This window comes from Humulus lupulus, chromosome 8 (assembly GCF_963169125.1).
Source record: "Humulus lupulus chromosome 8, drHumLupu1.1, whole genome shotgun sequence".
Lineage (NCBI taxonomy): Eukaryota > Viridiplantae > Streptophyta > Magnoliopsida > Rosales > Cannabaceae > Humulus > Humulus lupulus.
In genome coordinates, this window is record NC_084800.1 from 32684785 (window position 1) to 32695857 (window position 11073).

The following is an 11073-nucleotide window of genomic DNA, read 5'->3' on the forward strand; positions in this document are numbered from 1 at the left end:
GGCGATATAAAGAAGGATTCCATCAAATGTTTCTTCTGCAAAAAGAAGGGACATGCGAAAAAGAAATGCGCCAAGTTCAAGAAATGGATGGACGACAAAGGTAATCCAATTTCATTCGTATGTTATGAATCTAATATGGCTAATGTTAATATTAACACATGGTGGATTGATTCTGGATCGACAATTCACATTTCAAATTCCTTGCAGGGTTTACAAAACCTAAGGAAGCCAGTGGGAAGTGAGCAAAGCATCTTATCCGGAAACAAGATGGGCTCACATGTGGAGGCTATAGGAACGTGCCATTTAGTTTTAAGTAGCGGTTTTGTTTTAAAGTTAGAAAATACATTTTATGTACCAAGTTTCTCTAGAAACTTGATTTCCGTTTCAAGACTTGTACCTTTTGGTTTTTCCTTTACATTTTCAGACAAATCTTTTAATTTATATAATAAATCTGAATGTGTTGGAAATGGTATTTCGTCTGATGGTCTTTTCTGCCTTAATTTACAAAACAATACCGCTTATAATACTATGCACGTTCACGCTGGCAATAAAAGATGTGTTATGAATGAGAATTCCTCTACATTATGGCACCGGAGATTGGGACATATCTCTATTGATAGAATTAGAAGGTTAGTAAATGATGGGGTACTCAATACCTTAGATTTTACTGATTTTGATACTTGTGTGGATTGCATTAAGGGAAAGCATACATCCAAGTCTAAGAAAAGTGGTGTCCATAGGAGTTCTGACCTATTAGAAATCATACATACTGATATATGTAGTCCAGACGTGGACTCATATGGTCAGAAATACTTCATCTCTTTCATAGATGATTACTCACGCTACATGTATATCTACTTACTTCATAACAAAAGCGAAGCGTTAGATGTCTTTAAGATATTTAAAGCTGAAGTAGAGAAACAATGCAACAAGCAAATTAAGATAGTGAGATCAGATAGAGGTGGAGAATATTATGGTAGATACACTGAAGATGGACAAGCACCTGGTCCTTTTGCAAAGTTTCTTCAAGAAAATGGGATTGTTGCCCAATATACCATGCCCGGTACACCCGAGCAAAATGGTGTTGCAGAAAGGAGAAACCGAACATTGATGGACATGGTGCGAAGTATGCTTAGCAGCAACCCTAAACTTCCTAAATCCTTGTGGACTGAAGCTCTAAAGACATCCGTGTACATATTAAATCGAGTTCCAACCAAGGCAGTCTCCAAAACTCCTTTTGAATTATGGAAATGTTGGAAACCGAGTTTGCAACATGTACGCATTTGGGGATGCCCATCTGAAGTTAGGGTATACAATCCACAAGAAAAGAAACTGGACCCAAGGACCATAAGTGGATACTTTATTGGTTACGCTGAAAGGTCTAAAGGTTACAAGTTTTATTGTCCATCTCATAGCACTAGGATTGTGGAATCAAGGAATGCAAAATTTCTTGAAAATGCCTTAATTAGTGGGAGTGATCAATCCAAGGACTTAGGTTCTGAGAAAGATCCTTTAGAACCCTCCACCTCAAGAGCAAGATTGATTGTGGTCGATAACACCCCTGCAGTCTAAATGGATGTTGAACCACCACAGCCAATTGTTGAAGATCCACAAGTCAATGATGAAGTTCAAATGGATCAAGTTGTTCAAGAGTTGCCTATAATTGTTGAACAACAAGCTGAACCACCCGCTCCTCAAGAGCCTGCTGGTGTAGCCTTAAGAAGATCCACTAGGACAATAAAATCGGCGATACCTAGTGACTACATTGTGTATTTGCAAGAATCTGACTACAATATTGGAGCCGAAAATGATCCAGAAACGTTTTCACAAGCTATGAATAGCAAAGAATCGGAACTGTGGTACAATGCCATGAATGAAGAAATGAATTCTATGAAAAGCAACGGAGTCTGGGATCTTGTTGAGTTGCCTAATGGGGCGAGGGATATTGGGTGTAAATGGGTCTTCAAAACAAAGAAAGACTCATTAGGCAACATTGAGAGACACAAAGCGAGACTCGTTGCTAAGGGATTCACTCAAAAAGAAGGAATTGACTACACGGAGACCTTTTCTCCGGTATCTAAGAAAGATTCCCTCAGAGTTATCCTGGCATTAGTTGCTCATTTCGATTTAGAACTACAGCAGATGGATGTGAAAACTGCCTTCCTAAATGGTGACCTAGAGGAGGAGGTATACATGAAACAACCAGAAGGATTCTCCTCTAGTAATGGTGAGCATTTGGTGTGCAAGCTTAAGAAGTCCATCTATGGTTTAAAACAAGCGTCCCGCCAATGGTATTTAAAATTCCATGATGTCATCTCTTCTTTTGGATTTGAAGAGAATGTCATGGATCAATGTATATACCAGAAGGTCAGTGGGAGTAAGATTTGTTTTCTTGTTTTATATGTGGACGATATTCTTCTTGCAACCAATGATAAGGGCATGCTACATGAGGTGAAGCAATTTCTCTCAAAGAACTTTGAGATGAAGGATATGGGTGATGCGTCTTATGTCATTGGCATTAAGATCCATCGAGATAGATTCAAAGGTATCTTAGGTCTATCTCAAAAAACCTACATTAACAAAGTTTTAGAGAGATTTCAGATGAAAGATTGTTCACCAAGTGTTGCTCCTATCGTTAAGGGTGATAAATTAAATTTGAGCCAGTGCCCAAAGAATGATTTTGAAAAGGAAGAAATGAAGAACATCCCATATGCTTCTGCTGTTGGAAGCTTGATGTATGCTCAGGTGTGCACACGACCCGACATTGCCTTTGCTGTCGGAATGCTAGGAAGATTTCAGAGTAACCCGGGATTAGACCACTGGAAAGCTGCAAAGAAAGTTATGAGGTATCTTCAGGGTACTAAGGATTACAAACTCATGTTCAGACGAACCGACAACCTAGAAGTAGTTGGCTACTCAGATTCAGACTTTGCTGGTTGTACTAATTCATGTAAATCAACTTCTGGTTACGTGTTTATGTTTGCCGATGGAGCTATATCATGGAGGAGTAACAAACAGACCTTGACTGCTACTTCTACTATGGAAGCCGAGTTTGTTTCGTGTTTTGAGGCTACATCTCATGGTGTATGGCTAAAGAGTTTCATTTCAGGCCTTAGAGTTGTAGATTCTATATCTAGGCCATTGAGAATGTTCTGTGACAATTCAGTTGCTGTATTCATGGCTAAGAACAACAAGAGTGGTAGTCGAAGCAAGCACATCGACATCAAGTACTTAGTTGTGAGAGAACATGTTAAAGAAAATAAAGTGGTCATTCAACACATTAGCACTGAATTAATGATTGCTGATCCTATGACGAAAGGCTTGCCACCTCATAAATTCAAGGATCATGTAGTGAACATGGGACTTGGTTCCCTTATGTAAATTTATTGTACAAACTGAAGTTATTATCAATGAAACTCTTATTTTGATGTTTTCTCATATTTATGCGCAACTTAATTTTATTTGAGAAAATTTTATCTTCATAGGACCTGAATAAACATAAGGTTTATTCGTTTAAGTACATAGCCACATAAATTACATTGTTATGTAATAAATATATTGTAATACATGGAAGATAATACTCGTCATAAAAAGAGGACCTATCGCCATGATTCATGTGTTTATTATCTAATAGGGATGATCGTCGGGCTTAAGTAATACATTAATTTAAATGCTGACCAAGTGGGAGAATGTTAGAATATTATTTATTTGGTATATAAAATCAACTAATTGATTTAATATATTAAAGTCAATATTTAATTTATTGACAAAATATTCTAATTAATGGTCAATATTGTTTGTTACCTGATTTTGTTGTTACCCGATTTTCATATCCCAACTGATTGAGGAAATATCTCAATCTGTGGCAGAGACTCTGATGGTAGGTCTCACTCTATAAATATAGAGTACCGGTCCCCAAGTTCGCTGCTCATTCTGACTTTCAGTAACTCCATCTAAAAGAGTTAGTGAGAGCTTGGAAGCCCGTGTACTCGTTCTAACTTCTGTTCTTTTTCTTTTGTAGATCTAAAGCTAGATCGAGGTTATCAATAGCAATGGCTGGAGGTATACAATATTCGATCTTTTTTTTGTATATGTTCATTCTATATATTAATTCCGCCTACATGTATATAGAATTGTTCATATGTCTACTTTCATATTAATTCTATCATCACGCGCATATAAAACAAACTTTAAAACAACCCGTTTCATGTTTTCAATACCGTAAATTACTCGAAATTTCACAAAAATTTGTGGCAGGTTCTAAATAATTATACTGTACACGGTCATATAAAAAATAGATTGTAACCTATTCATGTGCCGAAAATACAAAAATTAGTTGTTTTGAAGCTTGTTTTATACGCGCGTGAAACAAATGGTTGTGAAGTCTATTTTTGGCACTGTAAATTATTTGAAATTTCCTAAAACCTAGTGAAATGCCTACTATAGCTACAATGTACACCGTTATATAAAAAAATTAAGTTATAATTTATTTACATGCTAAAAATAAAAACATCCTACCAGTGGGACAAAACCTATGTCCCTAGTAGGTATTAGTATCCGATCCAATCCAATCCAATATTTTTGTGCTAATCCAATCCAATTAAGCATCAATTCTAATCTAATTAGTTATTGGATTGGTTCAGTTTTTTAATTGAATTTCGAGTTGGAACTTGATTTTTTTTTTAAAAAAAAGAGTTGGAATTTGATTTTTAATATTAACTTAAAAATATACAAAAAATCATTTAACAACTAAATAACACTATTCATTTAGTTTCAAACTACATAAAGTTATCAACCTTACAAGTTCAATCAAACTAATAGCTTTAAGTAGTATTGAAAAAGTAAGAGAATGAGGAGAATAGATGCGTATTTTTAGTATTTTCTCATCTAATTAGATGTGGAAGTGTATAGGGGAAGACTAATAGTTAGCCAATAATAATGTATTAAAATAAATATAAATATATTTAAAAAAATATAAATAATTAAATATTTTTTAATATATATTATATATAATTGGATTGAATCAGTTTTTAATTGTATTTTGATAGTGTCACCCGCCATCCGATCCAATCTAATTATTCAAATTCAATCCCAATTGTAATTAAATTGGATTGGTTTGGATATTTGCCCACCCCTAGTCCCTCCTATAAAATTTTCCTATATATCTCTTTTATTTTGTTTTTTACAAATATTTTTCAACTTCGTTATTTCTCTTGTGGTTAATTTCTTGATTAGGAATTGCATGTGTATAAGATGCTATGTATGTTTTCAATAATGAGATGCTTTTTAACTTTATATATGTTTTGGTAGAGTAGATTTATATATATATATATATGACATTATTATTGTAATAATGTAATAACATTTATTTTATTAATTATGTCGTTTATGGTTCATAGCTGGTGAAGAAACAAAGAAAAGTATTATTTTATTTTTATTAATTTGTATATGTTTGAATATTTTAATGACATTAATGCTTAAACTAATGTTTTATGTTGCAGAGAAGTGAGGACACTAGGAGATGAGCAATGAGATTGATTATAAAAGTTGAACTTGTAAGGAATATATGCTGTCTTAATTTTCACCCTGTCTAATTTAGTTTTTTTTACGTAATTTTCACTCTATCTTAATTTTGTACCTAATTCTTTATTAATTTTGTACTAATTTAGTTTTAATATTTTATAAACAACTATTTATTATTATTCTATACTATGTGACAAATCGGATGATTGCTAGATCCGGCTTATTTTGATATAATCAACAAGGATTCACTTATTATTATTATTATTTACGAAAATCATATATTTTTTACATGATGATTTAATCTATTTTTTTATTTAATTATTGTACTAAAATGGCAAGAATATAATTTAAGGCTTAATTCAAACAACTAATTTTATGTTGAAGATAACAAAACATTTTAATCATAATTTGGTTGCGTAGTTGGACATGGGCTTCATAATCATAACTTCAAAATGGGGATAACAGTGTAAAATAAAAGAGTAATGGTTTTTAAATTTTGAGTTGAAAATATTGATTGAAATAAAAATGGTCTTCAAAAAATTGATATGTCTTTTTTTTTTTTTTTAAATAACTTTTTTAATTGGTCCTACCAATTTATTATATAAACTCAAAGTGCATGACCAAAATGTGAACACAGAAAGTGTGAGTTTAGCGGTCAATTTGGGTTATAAATATTTAATATTTAATAGTTAGTTGGATAAAAGTGGGGCCATGATATTTTTTTTTATGTGGAATGTAATGGATATGCCTTGGGAGTTGGAAGCCAGACAAAATTGTAAAAGTGGGCATCTTCCTTTAACATTCCTCGAGCTTGTTCTACCCTTTATTGTCATTGGTAAATATCATGCCACGTTTAAGCTTGAACTATTGTCCATATCTCTCTACCGAAAACACGTAGTTTTTTTTTTCCTCTTTAACTTTATTGATCGAACTCTAGTACAAAATACACTTTCTATTATTCCCTTTAATGTCTTGGTAAGACATTAATAGTGTGAGCAGGTCTTTTATATCTTAGTTTTGGAGACATAATTTTTTGTTTGTTTATAACTATCACTGTAAGACATACAAATTAGTGAGAGACGTTGAAAATTGACTGGATAATGTTTCATGTCTCCCGTGGGAAGATATTGTAGGGAGACGTGAGAGGTGAATATGTTAACAAAACATTCTCACGCATATATCTGATTTTTTATTTGGGCGTGAAATTCTGTTTTTAATAATTACTAAATTAATTAAACTACGTGAATTAATTAAAGTGCGGAATTGTAATTAATTGTTTATACAGATTGTAGTTCTGTTGGAACAGAATCCGAACTTGTCACGACAGAACCTGAACACAATAAAAAGACAGTGCAAAACAATAAAGAACACAACAAATTTTTACAAGGTTCAGAATCACAAGTACAAAATATTGACTTAAACAAAACAAGACTCCCTCTTGAGATTTGCCGCAACTTTGTTGTACTTCTCTTTACTAATCTGATCTTGATTGAAACACTCAACCACTTGAACTCCCTTCAATGGTCAGCGAGTGCTTGCATCCTCCCGATGCAAGACTTGTAAAAATCTTCTCCCGAAGACTATAAAAGTTGTGTTCAAATTACAATGTGTATTCACTCATGTACGTGGTATAAACTCACCACAAAAAACTAAACACTCATATTTCTACAAGATCACGTGAATAGTATGATCTTGAATACAAATAAGGAACTCTCATAAATATTAAAATACACTCACAAATTATGCACCTAAAAGTTTACTTTTTCTCAATGTCTTTAGAGCCTATTTATAGAGTCATTTTTTGTGTTCATAAAGGTTGAGAAAGAATCTCCTAATAAAAACAAGAATAATTGAAGATATTCTTGATTGATGAAGAATTGTTTTTTTTAGAAGATGCTGATCCGACATATACGATTTTGGTGAGGACAGCTCAGACTTGTGTCGGATCAAAAAGCTCAAGATAGAAATAACAATTAATGATAACAAAGATTTAGTTTCCTGATTTTTGTAAACTTAAGCTGCACGAAAATATACAGACAAATATTCCAGAAATGATTTTAAGTAAGTACGGAATATTTGCAAGATATTACTTCCCTTTATAAATAAATTGTGATAAAATACAACTAAATAATGAATGTAAATATTCCACAAATCACAAGAAAGGGAAAGTGAATTCCGAAAAGCACAATAAGGGAAACAAAAATTGATCTTTTAATAAAAAAGATATTTCTATAAAATATGCCAATTTTAGAATTTACAGTGTGTATTTGAATCTTTATGAACAATGCAACGATGTTTTTTTGATGCAAAATCAATGATGTTTCGATGCTTTTCTGATACAATCATAAAAACTTGATTTTTAGCCAAAATGATGATTTTTCGATGCAAAATCGATGATATTTCGATGTTTTTGCGATGTAATAATGAAAACTTGATTTTTGGCCAAAACTATGTTTTTCCGATGCAAAATCAATGACATTTCGATGCTTTTTTCTATGCAATCATGAAAACTTGATTTTTGGCCAAAACAATTTTTGTTCGATGCTCTGCACTGAAATTTAACGAAAACTTTGGAAGTTCATATCTTTTTACTCAAATGTCCATTTCAGATTTTTTTTTTAATTTTGGTATTTTTTTCTAGATCTACAAGATTAGATCATGTAAAATCTTAAAATTTGTATGTAGACCGTACAATTTTGATAATTGTATTTTGAATCTATAAGGACCAATATTTTCAGTATGACAAATTAGGTCAAATCACGTCTGGAATTGTTTTATGTTATGTCTGGAGTTTATTCATTTTTAGTTAGTGTCCGCGTCAGCATGTGTGTAAAGCAAGGTTGTTAGTGAGTAACAGCTGTTAGTTGGTTCTGATTTATACCTAATTGTAGCTAAGGATATATATTGGCATGGTTAATTAGTTATAACCAACTCTCTTTGATCGAAAGATTGGATTGTGTGCTTTGGATTTTATCTTCTTTTTCTTCTATTGATTTTTGCAGATTTTGGCAAGAAACTCCATTGAAGATAGTTGAAGGTTTCTGTGCAAGCTCTGGAATCAAGCCGTGATTACTGAAGGAGTTCAGCTGGGTCTTGATGCTATAGATCCGAAGGTTTTCGGATATGAGATATTGTTGAAGGGAGTTCAACATTGAAGTAAGTGGATCTTGCATCTATAAAAGGAATTTTGTTGTTTAGGGTAAAAAGCTTCACTGTATTTTGAGATAGATTGTATAGTTTTACATATTGATTCTTGAACTGGTTAATGTAAAATTACTTTTTAATATAGTGAGAGTTATTACCCTGGTTCAGGGAACCCAAGCACTAGTCGGCTGGAATGAGTTTTCAGTGCAGACGAAGCTTGTAATTTCGTGTGTCAACTTTTATGATTGTGTTGTTGATGTTCAAGCATAAATCAAGATAAAATCTAGATGAATATTGTAAAACTGAAAAGATAGGCTAAAACTTAGGTTTTTTAGAATCATTAAAACATAAAAAAAATAAAGAAAAATATTCGATGGGGTGCTTTAATGGTGATGGAAAGTGGCAGCCCCAATGAAAAAGACGATGGTGATGTTGGCAAGAGGGGAGGTGGTGCTTTGCTACCATGAGGAAGTTGTGGTGGCCCCGAGTGATGGAGAAAGGAGAGAGAGATAGAGAGAAATGTGTGTGAGGTTGAATCTAATATATTTAAGCATATTTTGAAATGAAAATTATATTTTTGTCCTAAATATGATAAAATATAATAGGTGAAACTGTGAGGGAAGTGTTGACAAATCTTAAATTAAAAAGGCTCGGACGAAATGGGTCTCATTTCCTTAATCAATTCATAAGGGTTTTAGTCTGCTACATGGGATGCAGCAATTGCTCAGAGGTTGTTAGTGCAAAGAGGGTGTGAAATGCGTGAGAGAAAACTAACCAAAAACGAGCGGGTCCCACTTCCGTTGGCGCGTGTAGCAACGCGTACATGGTATTTTTGGACCTCAAAATGAAATGATGGCTTTATTAAATTATATCTCCACTTCCATGAATTACAGGTGCCATTTCGTTTTCTGTCCGGATCCGGTACGTATAAAATAAGGTAATTACTCGAATTTAAAATTCTACGCAAAAAATGCTCTACAAAAAAAATTCTAAAGAAAAACAATAAAAGCTTATATCACACCTCACCATCTCCTTCGGCTTATATGTACTTTTGAAATCTAAAACTATTAAAGGGCTAGAAATATCCATTTTGAACTCTTTGTTTAAAGAAATTTAAAAATATAAAATTATTAATCTATTAATGAAAAAAAGGTATACAGAACCTTATAAAATCAAACTTACATTTCAATCCTGGGATGTTCATCAAATTGCTTACACCGCATTATAATTTATGATTTGAAATCTTTCATGGAACCAGTTTGTATTTTTGTCAAACTGTATGGTGTGGTACAGTTTGCGATTTTGAATTTTATAGATGTAGTTCAAACTGTTCGTACCGCATCGTTATATATATTAATTTTTTTATATATATTTTTTAATTTTATTACATTTAAATGTAAATACATACATATTTATATAGTATAACATACACAATATAATGCCCTACTACTTAGGGACCGTTACAGTGTGCATTTTAAACAGTGATAAACTCGCTAATCGAGTCATTTGACCATAATTGTATAACTAAGTATGATTAACGATTTAGGGTTAAAAAATTTAGTTAAGATACAACGTTTCACTAAAATGTTTACTGTATACATTGGGATCAAAAAAATATAATTTAAAGGTGTTTACCGAGATTTTCGGAAACTATATTAATAAAAATTAAGAGAGATTAATGACAAGGGGTTTAGAAGATATAAACAAGATTTTTACGTAGTTGGGGCGTTAATGAGCCTTAGTCCACGAGACAGTTGTATTAGAGCTTAGAAAGTCTATAACAATGGAGTTTCTCTTCGTTTTAGCAGAGTAACTGTATACACGCCAAAAAGAGATCCCTTCCCCGGTGCTCTGTCACATGTATCTGTAGGTTCACAAGAGCATTGCTCTTGGGTCGGGCTGACCCGGGCCCAATAAAGGTATAAATACTACTGGCTTATCTATCGAAAGCCCAATTCAAAGGATAAAAACATAAAAGACAAACATTAACCAGAGCCCACTGGGCCAGCCCAAAGCCCATCTATCACCCGACAAATTAGGGCTTTTGGTCTGGGCATTTCGAGTTACGAGGCAGATTCAGGGGACAAGATCGGTCAGATTAGTGGCGGCACAAGTCTGAACCAGCGGCGTACAATCTCGATGTGGCCTTTTGCGCAGGTGAAACGTGGGGACAACTCCCACGCTTCATGGGGTGGAGTCAGGGTCACGGATGTTTTATCCTGCCAACCCTGAGGACTCGACCCGAGTTTGTTTACCTCTATCCCCTTCGTTTACCGTAAGCCCGGATCATCCACCAGGAGCCCGAATTGTTTACCAGGCTTCGGGACCGTTTGCATACATCCCGACCGTAACCCCAAACAGTTGTACGTCTCCCGGATGAACGTCCCGGATCATTCTTCCCGGACA